Source organism: Corvus hawaiiensis, chromosome 14, assembly GCF_020740725.1.
Source record: "Corvus hawaiiensis isolate bCorHaw1 chromosome 14, bCorHaw1.pri.cur, whole genome shotgun sequence".
In the NCBI taxonomy this organism is placed as follows: domain Eukaryota; kingdom Metazoa; phylum Chordata; class Aves; order Passeriformes; family Corvidae; genus Corvus; species Corvus hawaiiensis.
In genome coordinates, this window is record NC_063226.1 from 13,329,017 (window position 1) to 13,346,811 (window position 17,795).

General features: G+C 40.2%; 1 protein-coding gene across 6 annotated transcripts in view; it reads right to left on the minus strand.

Annotated features, from left to right (window-relative positions):
• The window catches only part of TENM1 (teneurin transmembrane protein 1), an 834,650-nt gene that overhangs the window by 313,635 nt on the left and 503,220 nt on the right, over positions 1-17,795 (minus strand). For 4 of the 6 annotated variants that reach the window (XM_048318362.1, XM_048318360.1, XM_048318361.1 and 1 more), the window contains exon 1: positions 4,127-4,305. The exons of the other annotated variants lie outside the window; for them this stretch is intronic. The gene's annotated coding sequence lies outside the window, so the exon portion shown is untranslated. Of the gene's footprint in view, positions 1-4,126; positions 4,306-17,795 lie in introns of those variants that run through there. 6 annotated transcript variants of the gene reach the window in all.

A 17,795-nucleotide genomic window follows, 5' to 3' on the forward strand; every position in this document is an offset into this window, starting at 1 on the left:
AAAATGCTCAGTCTTTTAAAATAAGTATCTACCTAGTAAAACAATGATGGAGCTCTTGGTGAGCATCAGTGAGAAACTGGGATGATGCAAAAGTGCTCAATGATGCAGTGCTGGTCTGGCAGAACTATCAGAAAAGTTGATAGCTGGTTGATCTGTCTGTCACCACAGACTACAGATCCGCATGCTACCTAGACTAAAGTTAGATTCAGAGCTTTTTGTTCTCTAGAGGGATTTTAATTTAGTCATACCGGTTACAAACCAGCATCATACTCACAGAAATGTAGCACTGGTAATGAATAGAAGGTTGGTTAACCAATTGTAACTTTTCTGTATTAGAAGAGTGTATGACTAAATCAACCTCTATAGGAGAGCAACACCATCACTTTAACATGTGTCCTCGTAGGATTGCACACAACCTTACATCATAAAAATCAGAAATTTTTTCTAAACATAGTATTTTTTTCTGAACCAAAACCTTCACAAGTCTTAGCTTCAATGTGGTCTCCCCAAGCACAGTAAGCATTCTAATTTGTGAGACAAGAATTATTTTTATTTATTCATTAGAGAGGACTGTAGTCAAACACCAATATCAACAACAATGGCTTAAATAGGATAAGGGGTAATGCTTTCAGCTGAAAGTGAGTCAATTTAGATTAAATATAAGGAGAAGTTTTTACAGTATAGGTGATGAGACACTGGCACAGGTTACCCAGAGAGGTGGTAGATGCCCCATCCATGGAAACATTCAAGGTTAGGTTGGACAGGGCTCTGAGCAACCTGATCTCTTCAAGATGTTCATGCTGATTGCAGGGGAGTTGGACTGGATGACCTTTAAGGGCCCCTTCCAATCAAAACTATTCTATGACTCCATGAAATTCTCCTTACTGTTTTAATATTGTGACATTTATTGGCAACTTCTGCACAGGTTTTAGAGCATAAGGTGTCATTAACTTGTGTATGTGATGCACAAAAATCTGGGGAAATCTAAAGTTTGTACACTGGGATTATAACCGAACTTCAAAGGTGAGCAAAGGAAAGGTGACAAAGCAAACACTGTATTTCCTTAACTCATATAAAGGCTGCAAAAGTATTACAATACTTCCAGAATCTACCACTTTAAAATACTAAAGAAGCTAAACAGATTAGTGACTACAATGTGTAAAATTGCTTACACCAACAGTTACCAAACTACAGTTTGACTTGACCCTCTTTTCACTAACTTTAAAGGCATAAAATTTTGCACCTCAAATCAGCAGACTCAGGACTGGGCCTTTAGAGAAAAAGCAAAACTATATTAAGTCTGTTTGATCTCATGAAATTTATCATTAACTCAGCTGTGCTGAACTGTGAACATAATCAACGGGCATCTAGATGAAGAAACAGCAGACAAGAAAACAGAAACTCATGAATTTCAGACAGAGTTCCATCACCAATTTATATCTGGTCTCTAAATCATTTTAAAATCTAGTTCCACTACAGTCATTGTGACTGAAGCAAAGACAGGACACATCGTTCTCTCAGTCTGTAAAATGGGAACAAAAAAATATTTCTAACCAAATGTAGAGGACTGTTTTCCCATACTCAAAGCCCTGAGATAGTGATAAATTAAGCAGCATTATTCTTCTTACATCTCTCAGATTAAGATAATTTAAAAATTAAACGCATACCATTTAGACCTCATGAAATGTCCTGCCTGCTCCACTTAACATCAACACCAATCCTCAGAATTTCCTATCTCAATGGAAAGAAGGAAGTATACATTTACCTATTCCTAAGCCATTACTGCAGAGCATAACGTTGCACACCTCCATACGTGACTACAAGCACACGTGTGACCAAACGGGTAATTCCTTCGGTTTTCAAAACTACCATTTTAATTATGATGCCGCATCAGATGAGTAATAGATTTCCTTTGCTACAATTTTTCTCAGATGACACTGCTTTTATAGAACTCTGAATACATTTCAATGCTTTTTTACACATAAGCCATCAATACAATATGTTCATTTATTTCCACATCTGACTACTTGAAGTGTTGAGAGTAGTAATTTGCATTCCCACATTCTTAAAAGCTGCTTTTAATAAGAATTTTCTCATTTGCTCTTTATACGCGTCATTTAAATACTTAAAATTTGGCAACTGAAAGGAACTGTTCTGTTTAAAATAAAGGATTTTTAATTCAGTATTTGAAATTTAATTTACTGGGGGTCTTATATGGTTTTGATTGTTTGGGGTTTTTTAAAGATCAGATATTCAGAGAAAAATCCTATTGGATATGTGTTATTCAGAAAACTTCTAATCATTCTTTGAAACAAAACTGTGATGTAACAAAAAAAGAAAAAAAAAGGCAAGACCCATAGAGGTTCCTAAATTCCACAGCAATTTAGAGATGTGGGTTCTTAAAACAAACCAACAAGCCAAAATCCCCAAGACATACAGTTACATTATCAACTACATACAACTTACATTATCAAGTTACATACAACTACATTATCAACTTCTGATGAATTTATAATATCAATAGGATATCTATAGGGGTAGCAGTTAGGTTATTAAGAAGACTGCATTTCGTCTGTGAAGAAGTGTTCTGAGATTAGCCCATAGCATTAAGGGTCACGTATAAAATAAGCTTTGAAAAGAAACTATGGACAAGAAAGAAAGCAAGCTATTGGGCTGTGTCTCACCTTCTGATGTATAGCTCTTCCCACACTATAGTTTATCTTGCTATTTGTGATTCACAAAGTGCTCTCGACAACACCAGGAATTCCATACTTTAAATATCAAATTGTTTTACGTTAAGCTTCACAATTAACAGCTAAAATCCAGGCACTAGGAGTGGTGGGGGTTTGTTACTGCAAAACCATTTGGAGACACAGTAGATGTCTGAGATGCTTGCCCCACCACACGGACAGTTGGTATTTATTTCCATAGTACAGTGTATCTGACTCGTTAATTATCAGGGAAGCATCAGCACAATCAAGATGGGTATCTACAACCTTTGGATATTGGGAAAGCAATCAATAAAAGACTATCACAAAGACAGTTACTATACAGCCTAAAAAGGTAGCATATATTTAAGCCAAATAAAAGGGGGAGGCGGGGAGTTCTTGCCATTGATTTCAATATTAAAACACGTAAAGCCCAGCTCTGCTAAGGTAAACGTGTTGACATTCAACACGGTAAGAGCACACAGTTAATAGTACACAGGCAGGTTCTTCACTGTGTACCACAATCATATCCATAACTGGTCTAATCATTCATCAAGCTTAAACCGTCAGTCACGGGCTACAGCTGTAAGGTATTTTAGGGAAAAAAGCCAGCTAGAAGCAGCAGAGCAGTATAAAGACTGTATACACGCCTTGACTAAAAGAGATTACCAGATCCCACAACCAGTGGCAGGAGAATACACCGAACACACGTTTAGCAGATTATGCCTGAGGAGCGGTGAGAAATCAGGCTGCTCCATCCTCCCGCCGGGAGGGAGCGCGGTCCCGCTGCCCCGGCGGAGCCACCTCACCCCTGAGCGCACCGGGGATGCGGCTTTTCATGCGAGCGGCCCGGGCGCTCCCGCAACGCCAGCGCGGAGCCGGAGCCCGGCCCCCGGCACCGCCCCGCCTTTCCCCGCCGCCGCGCCCCGCGGAGAGCCGCGCACCCGCGCCGCCGCCCCGCTCCGCCTCGGGGATGGGGAGCCGCTGCCGCCCGGGGCCCTGGCACCGCACCCGGGCGGTCCGAGCGCCGCTCCGCACCGACACTCCGCGCCCGGCAACCGCGGGCGAAGGAGACCCCCTACAGGCGTGCGGGGCGCCGGGGCTCAGCCCCGAGCGCGGCATCGCTGCTGGGCGCCCGCTCCCGCAGCCGTGCGGTGCCCGCACGCACCGCCCCGGAGCCAGGCAGCCGCCCGCCGGCACCCTCCGCCCGCGCAGCGCACACGGAGCCGCACGTACACACCCAGTGCCATCCACAAAAACCCTCCGGGAGCGCCCGCCGGCTCCCGCTCCGGCGGGGCAAGGCACCCCCGGCGGCGCCCGGCGCTGCCCTCGCCGCCCCGGCGCGGACGCCGCTGCCCCCCACGAAAAGCGAAGTTCGGGCGCCCGCGGCGCCGCTCCCGCTTCCCCGGCAAACTTACCGAGCGCGGCCACCGGCTGAACTTTCAGCAGCGCCCCGGCTCAGCCCCGCCGACGGCTTCGCCCATCGCCTCTAGGTGCGGTGCCCGCGCCCCGCTCCCCAGCGGCTGCGGCGCGGGCCAATATAAATCCACATCGCCGCTGCCCGCGGCGCCCCCGCAGCCCGCCCTGGCCCCTCCGCCCCGCCGGGAGGACGCGCCGGCTCCTGCTGCCGCGGCTCGCCCCGCGGCTCGCCCCGCAGCTGCCCACGGCGGGCGCTGGCAGCCGGGGCGTGAGGGGACGCGGGGCCGGCACAGCGCAGCCCCGCCGCTGCTGCTGCTGCTGCCGCCGCCGCTCTCCGGCGGGTGTAGTGTCAGCGGCGCCGCTCGCTCTCAGGGTGGGATTTTTTTTTTTTTTTCCTTCTCTTTTTTTTTCCCCTTTTTGGCTCCTCCGCTGTTAATGAGCATGCCCGGGAGAGCTGCGCAGGCGCCTTGCCCACCGCCGCGCCTCGAGTCGCCTCGCACCGACCGCGGCGGGCGAGGGCTGAGTCGGGCGAGGGCTGAGGGGGCGAGAGCCTCGCCAGGGCTGCCCCGAGGCGGGAGGGAGGGGGCGCCGGGGAGCGCGGGTGGGGAGGGAGGGAGGGACCGGCCGGCAGAGGCTGAGCCACCCCCGCCCGTGGTGGTGGAAGCTTTAGGCAGAGTTCGGGAAGTCTGCGGGGAGGTGAGGCGGCTGCGCTCGCCGAAGGGAGGGATGCTGGCCCGGCTCCGCAGGGACACGCTGCCCGTCCCGGGGAAAGGGAGGAAAGAAAGCCCCACCGGCGAGGCTCTGCCTCGGGATGTAGCGCAGAACACCTTCTAAATAATTTACCTTGCTGAGGAAATCAGACCGATAGTGGAATCAAGGCTTGGGAGAGGGATGTTTATTTATACAAGGTGCTTCAGCAGCTTTCCTTTCGCGATCTGAGCTTGTTGTGGTGGGGGCCACCTCCATTAACAGGCCCGGGTCTTAGTGGAGGGGAACTTCATCAGCTAGTGATGATCTCTGTAATTTCATCACTTCTACACTGGGTATCCTCAAGAGGACATACAGAGGCGTAAAGGTGATTACCACCTGCTCTTCTCTTAACAGCTAATTCTGCATCAGCACTTACTCGTAAAAATTTTATTGTGCTGAAGAAATCCAAGGAACTGGAAAAGGTGTGCCTCCAAGGCTGGACCTGGCTCATCAGTCTGTCTCCATCCTGGTCTCTGTTCACATGGATGCTGCATACACATATCTATCAATTTCTAAAAATCACTGCAGTTATTTACCATATTAGTTATTTGTCATTTATCTTGTGCATTCTGTCCCAGGAAAACACTGGGAAAAAAGTGCAATTCACTATTGCTGTTACTTCTTCATAAGTTTCTGCATAAATCACCCAAAGTGGAGTCCTTTTATTTACTCTGTACTGTGCCTAGAACATACTTCGTTCAGACAGTTAGTTTATGCTATTTACATTAGTATTTGGGGAAAATGACATCTTGAAGATATCTATATAATATCTTGCAATGCATAAGTAAAAAAAAATAAATTAGGTAAAGCCGCCTGATATTCTATACATTACTTTCATAGGAAGCCCAGAAAAGCCAGAAGTAACCAAATCTATTTCTCATTAATCTTGAAGCCATTCAACAAACCTCATCATTAACTGTTTCTAAGAGTTTATTATTTTAAGCCAAAACAGTCCTCAGGAATTTCTGTGACTTAGTCCTGGTAGGTGGAGTAATTCTTTAGCAGTATAGATCAGTCTGAGCTCTTCTGAGCCTAAACAAAAGCTAATTTTTCCTTCCCAGTAGACATGGTTGTTTTGGTTTCTTCTCTCTCTGAATAGGCTTTAACATTTGTTTTTCATTAACACAAAAAATAGATACCATGGATTGAACGTGGAAATAACTCAAAGCCAAAGAAAGAAAAAGGTCTAGAATGAAGTCACCATGTTAGTCACAGAAACATAAACCAAGATAGCTGACCCATCTAGATTCCAGGTTTTAAGATAGTACCAAAGTCTAGTAAATATTGCTCTGCTATGGGCAGACAAAGAACACACAATTATAATAATTATTTTTCTTGCAATTCTATGGAATTGCCTGTTGTAGTCATTAACATATAGCAGTCATAAAAAGATGGTAGCCTCATCAAGTCATAAAAAGATAACCAGTAGAGGTGGACAGTCAATCCTACCTCTGTCTCTTCAGCCACTGCTGAAGTAAATGAAACAGTGGATAAACCCAGCAGTGGAAAATTTGTGCCAAGTATCAAGTGAAGTGTCTGGTGTATATATATGGTAATTTCAGATACCCATGGATGCTCCCTAGTGAGTTGGGGTTAGGGAAACTCAAAAAGTCTGCTTGGAATACCACACAGATACTACATATTATTCCATGAGAAAGATGCAGAAGGTGTGGAATTTCAGGTGTGTTACATGCAAGCTCCAACAGAAATAGGAGCAGATCCCAGTGCAAGACAAGAGCCATTGGATAATGAGTGCTTCGTTAAGGGGAGCTGCTCCAGTAGAAGGAACAGACACAGATAGAGAGCTTTCCAAGAATCAGGATGAATATTTTTATACCTGGCAACAAGAGTCCTTGAGCACATCACGCCTAAATGCATTTAGCAAGAAGAATTCTGACCCTCAAATTTCACAGCCAGCCTGCTAAACTAGTTTAAAAGAAAGCAACAAGAAAAATATTGCTAGATGTGCTGGTGCCAAATGAAGTTTTCTTACACATGTAGGTTTGTATAGTATTGCAGCTCTCTGCACTAGAGATTTTCTCTGTAAGTAGCAAAGGATGGTATCTCGAGTGCACCGGTGCAACACTCCTTATTGCAGCACTGATGGTGAGGACTGGCTTGGCACCTTCTGGCTCGCTCAAGTTCAGATGAGCCTCCTGAGTGAGTCATTGTCTTTACCTGGTAAGTGAGTTATGCTGAAGCACTGTTTTTAAATTATTCTCATGCCTCCTGTGGGAATAGAGATCATTGCCTGCATTGCAACAATCTCTGTTGAGACCCAAGACACAGCTGCTGGTCTCACTGCTGAATAGGAACTTTTCAACCCATCTGGGGTAGGATATCACCACTCACCAAAGTTCTGTCAGCCTATGCTTCCGAAAATGATGCTGAAAGTTCCTCTTTTTGCCTCTATTGTTTCAATCCAATGAAGTCCTCAAAAACGTCTCTGAAATTTTGGGGAATTTTCCTATTTTATACTAGACTGCTTTCCTGACAACTGTAAGATATAAGACACTTCGCTAAATAATTGAAGCAGTTGTTTGATTTGCCATTTGTGGAAATTACTCCTTCATACAGTTAACAGGCTTCAAAACACAGAGGCAAGAGGTCAGCCAGATCCTAGTGCTAAATACACAAAATACAAGGTTCAACTTCATAGAATCAGAATAGTTTGTGTTGGAAGGGACCTTTAAAGACCATTTCATTCCAACCCCCTGCCATGCGCAGGGTCACCTTTCACTAGACCTTTCACAGGTTGTTCAGAACTCCATCCTGTCTGACCTCGAACAGTCCAGGGATGGGGCATTTACAGCCTCCCTGGGCAACCTGTGCCTGTGCCTCATCACCTTCAGAGTAAAGTTCTTCCTAATACCTCACCTAAACCTGCCTTCTGGCAGCTTGAAGCCATTCCCCCTTGTCCTATGACTCCATGTCCTTGTAAAAAGTCTCTCTACAGCTCTCTTATTGCCCTGTAAGGTACTGGAAAGACTTGTTTCTTTCAGTCTTTTCAACAGAAAAAGAGAAAACTATTTCAAAAGGGTGATGAAATATTTACAGTGAGTCCCTTAATACTGGTAGTAAACTACCCAAATATAAAGGGCATTGAGATCCCAGCTGTCTGACAGAAAGTGACAGAAGGGACTGAGTAGCACTAATAACGGTGCCCTGCCCCTTTTGGAACAGGGAGAAAAATTATAAGGACATTAGAGACATTGTCAACCTCTAAAAGGACACGGTTGAGCAAGATCCTGTAGTGTACACCAACATGGGATCCCAACCATACTCCACAAGGTTGAACTTTTTTTTTTAAAACCCAGGTTTATACTTGATAAAACTAATGAGACTGATCCATCATTCAGAGTTTGCACAGTGGTTTTGGAAAATTGCCATTTTTTAAAATGATACCTTACATCAGTCTGATAGAGGCACATATGAGGTGTGGATGTAAAAAATGATCAAAACAGAAGTCTAACTGTCCCCAATGCAAATTCTCTGTAATGATGCACAAACTGAAGGGTAGAAGAGAATCAGGATCATTTTTTAAATACTTATGAGTATACCATGTCATTATATGCTTTTCTAGTTATGTGTGTACTGGAAAGAAAACTGATACATTGCACTAAAGTGACATACAGACACATAGTCTTGCACTTAGTCTGGGAATATTCAAATTTTTAAAAGATTAGAAAGGGGAAAGTGAGCTATGAAACACAGTCAGAAGTTTTTAATTTCTGGACCAAAAGAAGGGGGCAAAAAATAGGGAAAGTTGCTATTCTATTTCCCTCTTAGAGAGAAGACCTGAATTTTGTGAAGCTAGGCTAAATACACCTAGGTATAGAAAACTGTCTATTAAATTGCACTCCCATATTATTAGCAGTTCCTGGAAAGAACAGGTTTTGCCCCAGACTTTCTGCTAGAAAGTGTACATCATATAGTAGAGCTAAAACAGAAGTAACTGCAATTTCTGATGGGATATCTCTTTCCAGAAACTGCACTCCCAGAACCAAATGGATAGAGGGAAGTTGATTTTTTGAAAAAGAAATGAAAACGGATGTATTTTCACAGTCAAGTTGGTGAAAGATGTACCAGAAATAGATTTGTTTACAGAACAGTTTCTACTGTGCAAAAGACTGAAGGAAACAGCACTGCCTTGTAGGATGTTTACAGGCTATGAAAAAGGAATCCAAACATTATACTGACTCTCTGTCAAGGTGCTCCATCACCACATGACACCGTCTCCTTTGCTCCCTTTTTAAATTTTCAAAGAAAAGAATAGGTTTTCCAGTGTCGTGTCTCACATTCAGAAAGAACTCCTGTAAATAACTGCAAATCTTCTTGCAAAATTCACCTCTAAGCTATCTTGTTCCAAGATGCCTGCCCAAAAACCTGGCAATTATGAACAGTTGGGCTGTTCATGTGCTGCGACTGCTGTCTAACACATTGACCAAAAATGCAAGCAAGTTTCCTGATAAATTCCTAAGTACCTGGATATATCGATTATTCTAAATTTACAGGAGCAGAAATTATGAATCTTTTCCACAAATATGGCTCCATCGTTAACGTGCCATGGGGAGAAGAGGGAAGCGCTGCGGTTTCGATGGCTGGGGAGGCGTGTTCCTGACTGATTTTCCTATCCCATGAACACAAGGTGGTGCTGATGCTCCTGGCACCGGGGCTGATTCTCCACTTTCCAGGAAGCCTGACTTGGGTGGTGGTCGCCGATGTGTAGCTGGTACCATGTATTTCATTTGCCTTAATTAAACTCATATTTTTGTTTTGATAAACTGAAAAAAAAAAAATCAATTTCCAACTGATATAGAAAACTGTTTTCTTCATTATTTTGGTTTGAACTCCAGAACCCTCCAAACAGACCAGTTGTGTTTCCCAGCTTCCTTGCAAGACCCAAATAAAAATGAATTCTAGGTCATGAATGAAAAGGAAAAAAGATGTAAGAGCATCTGTATCTTTTCAGAGCTTAAGAAAAAATGAAGAAAAAACCTAAAGTCACATGAAAGAAACATGCAAAATGTATAAATAAGTATACTCCCAGGTAATTGAAAGGAGCTGGAGGTATGAAAAGATTAGTTAAGTGCTTTCCTGCCTTTAGAGGGAAATTCTGTGGTACTGCAGAAAGCTGAACCTAAACTAGAAGATTTGAGAAGCCTTTTACTAAGAAAGATGATGATTTAAAAACATTGTTGAAAAATATTCAATGGAAATGTTTATTCTGGAATATGAATGCATGCTAAAAGAGGTTTGAGTCTATCCACTTGCCCATTAGAGTGGAACTAAGGTTAAAGCACTTTTGAAGAGAGATTAAACTTCCACATAGCAGGGATCGTTTCTTTCCAAATGAAATAATAAACTTCTCATTGCATTGAAAGCTGAAACTGGAGAAGATAAGGAACATAAAAAACAAAGGCATGTTTGATAGAGTATTTTGGATCCATTGTTTCATCTGTCTCATTGTTAGCTTCCAGTTTAATTTATTGTATAAGAAGGAAATCCTAATAAGGATCTGTTTTCAAATATATTTTATAAAGACATGAAATCCCTTCTTCCATATTTCTCTTTCAGGTTCATCTGATAAAGACATAATTATCATGTTAGGGAGAATTCTGAATCACAGTTCACTGCAATGTTTTTTGAGGCAAGTGAACATACTTTAGGAAGGATAATCTACGCAGCCTTTTGCTGTTCCCTTATATTACATAATATTCCCCTGTGTTCCTGCTGCTTTTCTTCTTTCTTGCATTTCTGCTGATCTCTGTTGCTTATGTATTTACTTTTCCCTTAGGAGAGTATACAAAAACAAGACCTAAATATCTTAATCTCTTCAGCTTAATTAGACATGAAAGTAACTCTGGCCTCATTAAGAAATGTCCTGAAGCAACAGGTAGAATGGAATAAGATGAGTTTGAAATCTGATCCTGAGATCAGCTTGTCAAACAGTCCTAGTTATTAAAGAAGCCTGGGAAATAGCTACTGTAGAGAAAAAATAAATGCTTAGTATAAATCTCAGTGGAAGAGATGACTAATTAGAGATAATTATACACAGATTTCTTGCATTAAAAGTGCTTTAAAACATAAACATTCAAATTTTACTTAGGCTCCCAAGTGCTTCCTTGGAGGAAAGCTTGCAAAAAATGTCTTTTAAATTATGTCAAATGCTTTTAAACCAAATGGTTTTTAAGAGCCATCTCACTGAAAATTGTGATGCCTTCAATTTTCTTGTTCACCTTCACTTTTGTAGGAAACTGCAATAAAATTTATGGCCTAAGCTAGTATCCTAATTGTCCTATAACAAAGGTAATCAAGAGTCATGCTGGACTAATTTGCTACTGTTCTCTAACAACTTCAAATCTTGTACCTGAAATTCACCTGGTAGGAAGACACTGAACTGTCTTCAGAACTGAGGCTGAAACTGTCAGAAAATTGATAAATAACATAAAAAAGGATGCTGTGCTAAAATATATATTATCTAGGAGATAAAACCAAACAAAATTAGAACAGAAATCCAACCCAAACGAAACAAACCAAATGACCCAAAACTTAGGATACAATCCATTAGCAAATTTCTGGAATATTTATTGTAAATTAAGAAGGTCAGTGTAGAAGATTGTCAGATATCTTCATCCCTGAGATCACTTACACTGGAAGAAATAGAGAATTTAAAATTTTTACAAAGGAATTCCATTTTTTTTTCAGCTTTGTGATTGTTAGCAAAATCTCTCAAATGGCTCCCACAAAAACTTCAGGTTGAAACTGATGGATGTGGGATTTTTTTTGAGATAGTAAATTAAGACACCATATTTCATACAAACATTTCTGAGGCTTACATAGTTATGCAGGTGTTCAGGAAAATATGCATATGCATATTCAAGATTCATTGAGAAGGTTCTTAATCTTTTAAAATATTGTCAATTCATATGGTTCCTTTTGGAAAAACAGGAACACACAGCAATCATCCATTCATCCATCCATCCATGTAGATACCTGTCAGATTCTTTATCTTCCTACTGCACATTGATGTCAGAAGAGCGTATAATGCCTTTATTAACAGCCTGAACACTGGTAAAGAGTGTTCTCCAAAAACTTGGTGAGTTTGTGAATAATACCAAGTTGAGGGGAGTGGTCTGTGCACAGCCCAGGCCTCACAGGACCCTTAGGAAGTTCAGTCAGAGGTAGCACAAAGTCCTGCATGTGAGTGCAGAGGAGTCATGTGCCTGTACAGTGCAGAGCCAAGGCAGGACAGCAGGAGCACCTGGGGCTCCTGAGGAACAAAAAAAAATTGTTCAAGAATTAGCAAAATATCCCTGAAAGACAGCGGGCCAGGCTGTATCCAGCAGGTAGGGGAAGTCATGCTGTGCCTCTCTGTGGGATGTCTGAGTCCACATCTGACAGATGGTTTAGAGCTCCCCCAGGACAAGACAGACAGCAACTTTCTGGAGTGAGTTCAGCAGGATGGGACAGGAAAAAGGGGAACAGGCACACACTGGAACGTGAGAAATTCCAGCTAGATAGTATGAGAAACATTTTCACCGTGGAAATACTAGAACATGTTGCCTGGAGGGTCTCATCTTTGGAAATATTCAGACTTGAAAGGTCCAGGCTCCAAGTGGGAGTAAGATCAAAAATTTCTTGAGATCTCTTTCAGCTTATTTTTTAGTTCTATGATAGATCACTTTTTTCATTACAGCAAAAGAAAACACGATAAAAATACCTTCATATAAAGCCTTCACAATCACTCTATTTATAACAAACTATTCCTTTTAATTGATTCAGCCCATTGTTCCAAGAAGATAGTAGTCCTGAATAGCCACAAAAAACACAAACATTTTTTCAGCACTTCACTTGAATTTTGAAAAGTGAGGTTTACATCATCATTGTCCTTCTAGTCCTTACTGTCTCCTAGTTATGGTCATTGGTATCAGCATGTATTGAAAGAGATCAGTGATTCTGCGTCAGTAAAGAGTTAGAATATGCAGCTGGTCATAACAAATGGTGAGTGTTTAATCACTGTGAAAAGTTTTAAAAGGAGCCATTCTTCAAGTATAAAAAACTCAGGTTTTATAACTAGACTTGGTGCTTGACTACTAGCCATGTCAATAGTTTGGAGTAAGAGCCTATGTACAAGGGTAATATTCTCACTGTTTATCTTATTTTCACTTGCTTACCATCAGAACATACTGTCAGTGGTGATGAGGATAGAGAGTCAACCAAAGCAGGGTGTGGACACCCATGATCATACAAAATACACTGCAATGAAAGTAAACACTGCAGGTGGCTATAAAAATGTCAGGAAGAGGCAATGAATTTGCAAGATTTGTCTTGCCAGTAAAAGGTGAAATAAGTAGAATATTGTGGCCACATTTGTTCTGTAACTGGATTTTTTTTAAGCAGAAAAGAATCTTTTTAGAGGCAGTCTTCAAGTCAAAATGGAATTGGACAGGAATTATTTATCAGACAGACAGTAATAATCTGTAACTGGAGGATGTCTGAGTCTTATAGTGCTATAGCAAGCACATAGACAATTACAGAAGTATTCTGATAATTATTAATGCAGTTTGAGGGTACCAATTGCAGAAGGCTGGTTCCCCCATTCTGTAGCACATTTTTAACCAAAAGTTATGTGATGAAAATGTTAGTATTCAAGGCTGCTTGCTCTTCTCTGCTAATTTACATTTATATTCTTAATGTCTAGATTGAGCCTAGGGAAATTTAAAACTCTATTTCATTAATGCTAACTTTTACAGAAATCCCAATATGTACAGAAGTTCCTAGATTGCAAGGCTAGTTAGATGAGAATGCAGAAGCTGAACGTAATTGCTGGGTGGTTATGATAGTTAAATACATACTGTCAGTTTTGACTTTTGAAATCCCTATAGACATAAACCTACTGTTCTAAAAAACATGAAGTAACAGAATAATCAATTAAAATATCTTTCAAACAAGCATTTTGAGTTTACACTCTTTCTACAGATATGTTTGAAACTGTTACAGCCCAACAACATTGTGTTTGGTTTTTCAGAAGTTCCTGTGAAGAGTTAGATAATTTGATCTCTCCTTTTTTCAGCTTTTGAATGGATGGCAAATTACAAATACATGTGCAGCCATTTTAACAGTCCAGATTGGGTCGTGTTCTGGCAGGCTTTTGAGAAGTGCAGCAGTTTTACAATGCTAATGCAGCATTAATGGGCACCCATTTACTGGTTTTCATCAGCTCTGAGCAGAAGGTTCTGATGCAACTTCTTTAAAAATAACCCATTTAGAGATCTGGATGCAGAAGTCTCAGTCACCTGCAGAAGTCCTTGCATACATATATGTATTTGTGCATATATGTGTGTATACAAAATTATTTACATATATATATATACACACATCTGATTGGACAATAATGGGCTCAGGATGAATAAGACTTGATAATTTTGTTACACAGTGATTCAATGCCTTAGGTCTGCCTGCAATTTCTGCTAGGCACGTTACTCCACACCTGAAGTTCTGACCTCTCTCAGCCCTATGGAAGCTGTGTAATCCATATCCATTAAAAAATAAATAAAGTATGTTTGCTTTAAATGATCACAAAATTCTGTTCATATCCATCCTGGACAGGTAAAACTGCACCAGTACAAGACAGTAAGAGAATCAGACCGAGAATAAATAAATTAAAAGTGATTATGAAATATGCTTGGGACATTTATGAAAAACCATATTTTCTGCAAGGTAATCTCTTATGGAATTTATAGTACAGTATATCACCAAAGAGAGAAACTGGAGAAAAGGTTAATAGCTGGACTAATTATAAATCCAGATATATATAATTCAGCCTCCTAAACAGCATCATACCGTTGCACTTTAAATAAGCTGTAAAGGAAATACTCTTTTGGAACCTATTGTTTTTTTCTGTAATATTTATTAGTAAACTAGCATTTAATTATTAATTAATTAATTATTTTTAAGTTTCGGACACCCATCTCATTTGTTTGATATCTAATTTTTATCAGTAGTACTTTGTAGACAAGCAAGTGCTTCAGGAAAGCAGAATTCATTGTAAATCTGGAATAGCCTTTGGGAAAATGTATTGAGTATGTAAACCTGACTGAATAACATATGGGGATATGGGACAGTATGTTAAACTTACAGTTTTTCTATACTTGAAGTAAATTTTAATGTTTCTGTTACTCATCCTAAGTGCAAAATCTTTAATTTGAATTTTCAGTGTGCAGCAATGGATCAGAAACACAATAATTCTCATGGGAATGAGAACAAAAGCACCAGAGAGTTCCCTCATTCTTCTTTCTCCTAAGGCTTCTTTATGTTGTTTGTATATTAGATGGGAAGAGGAGAATCAGTTTCAAACAATCTAACGTAATATTTGGTATAAAAACTAATGAGTGGATGAGAGGTCTGTTTATAAATGAGTGAATTACGTGCAGTTCAGCTGTTTGCAAACTGATAAGCCCTCATACGTGTTTAGATATATGTATATGTACACACACATATCATAGGGAGCCTTAACATAGTATAGAAATATTATTGCATATCCTGTGGTCTACTGATGGGCTGTACATATAGTACAGCAGCTCCCAGAGCTTTGAGCTGTAGAATTTGGGAAAATGGGGCATTACACCTATACTATTTTAAAGAAAAACCCCTAATATCTGGCTGTGGAAATGCATAGGAAAGGTTTCCAGTGTGAAAATAAATGAGATATGTCAATCTTAGCAGAAAAATACAGAAATACTATGAGTCATGAGTAGAAATAATAATGAAATATAGGCAGAGTTGAAAGATAAATTGTAAAGCGCAGTAATCCTTCTTAAAACTGTGTTTTGCCATGCAACATAGCTAAATAGTATCTATCTGACCAAACTTTTACAGCTGAAGATAATATTTTGCAGATTTAAAGGCATTACTATTTTTTCTCTTTCAAAGATCTTGCATTACTATAAATGCCACACTTCTCAATTGTTTGATAATTTTAAATAAATTATCACAAAAAAGTAATTTCTTTTTTTTCAGAGACTTCATCAGAGGTAATTATGCTTTTGCTGGATAACCTATCAAATGCAGAAAGAGCTTCTATTCCATAAAACTCTCAGTGGTTGTGGAGAGCAAAGAATTACAGACATTTATTTTTTCTCAAAACTAGTAAAAGTGACAACTAGCCAAGCCTCTCAGTAACTGCAAATAAATGCGATGGCTTTCAGCCTTTTGGATTCACTGCTGACATTCTTCCTTGTTGGAGTTAAAAAGCAGAAGGACCAGAACTGATGGAATGCAAACTGCAAGGGTCAAAGGAGTTACTGCCGCCAGTGGTGCTAGAATCAATCTTGGCTAAGGGGAAATAGAAAAAAGTCTGACCTACCTTGCAGCTCCTGCTTCCTTCCTGACTGATGATGTGGGAGTAATGCAAAAAATAAGTAAAGACTTGTGTGTCACTGTTTGGGAATCACTAACTTAGGAATCAAGCACCAAGTTAGATCCGTGAAAATTAGGTCCTGCTCCCAGTTTGGCAACTGGACCATATTCCAGACCTTATTTTTTCATCTCTTAGAATAACACTGACACAAAGAATATTAGTCTCTATTAATGAAAAGTATGTTACGGGAGTGTGGAAAATCTCTACTGCTGTTGTGTGGAAGAACAGAAGAGAAAAATGTAATAACTTTACAAGTGTAGAAAATAACTTTTGAGATTTAGCTGCATGAAGACATGAACATAATAGTTACTGCATAGATTCTTTTGAACCAATACACTATTCTTTTTGGAAAAAAAATTGTCAGTAATCTAATTTAAAGAAATTTAAATTTTTACTTTCAAATGTGACCAAAAAAACCCCTTCAAAAGCCAATCAAACAAAACCAAACTTTGCTCCAGTTAATAATCGCACACAGGCCTCCTATAAACACAAGCACTAAATCTTTATCTCATTACCTCTTTCCTTGTTAAAGGCTAAATGATACTTCTTTCCATTGTAAGAGGAATGAAGAGTATGCATTTTCTGAGCTGCTGAAGCTTGTTATTGAAATTAAGCTTTATGACACTGCTGTTTTCCATACTTGGACCCAGTCTATCGGATTTGTGTGGCTGCTTCCAGAAATAAGAAGGGCAAATGTCAGTGCATTTTCAAAAGTAAAGGCAAGGAACAGGTTGTTAAATAGGCTGAGTTAAGCAATCTCCTAGAAAGGACAGCTACTAATAAAAGTAGTATTGCTTGTCCTAATGTGCTCCCCCGTTTCTGTGACAGTACAGTCCAAACTCAACAATGTAATTTCCTTTTACATTTGATACCTTTGCATCTTTGTGGTTTTCGGTAAGATTGATTCCTTTAAAAAGGCTGGATGGCAAGGAACATCTCAACCCCTCCACTCGTCTTTACATAAAAGAATGTGTATTTCAGTGTTTATGAAGTGGTGAGAAAGTACTGCTTCTATTTTCCAAAGAATTCTTGTCAATTTTCCTTTCCACGTGTTATAAACCATATTGATGTGAATGCCTTCTGAAGTTACTCAGTCAAAAAAGTAATTCATTTCAGTAGAATGATTTCTGAGGCACATCACTGCCCTGTAGACTTTCATCATATTCCTTTCTTCACATGAAAAATGAATACATTCCTAAACTGCAATTTTAAATATTGAATAAGGCTACCGATATCAATAAGTTTGATTATTCAAGACATGAGCTTACAAAGCGTTGAACACTATTATTATCAAGGTACAAAGCAAGAGTGTGCAGCCTTTTCAATGTAGCTGCAGTGCTTTAGGGATTGAACCCCAAACAAAGAGGATTAACAGTTCACAGAAATTAACATACAGAGATGGAAGCCAAGATACTACATAAGGCCAATATCTGTCCCTTTAGATTACTTAGATATTTTAATTTAGAAAGATATGTTTAATTTATATTAAAAATGCA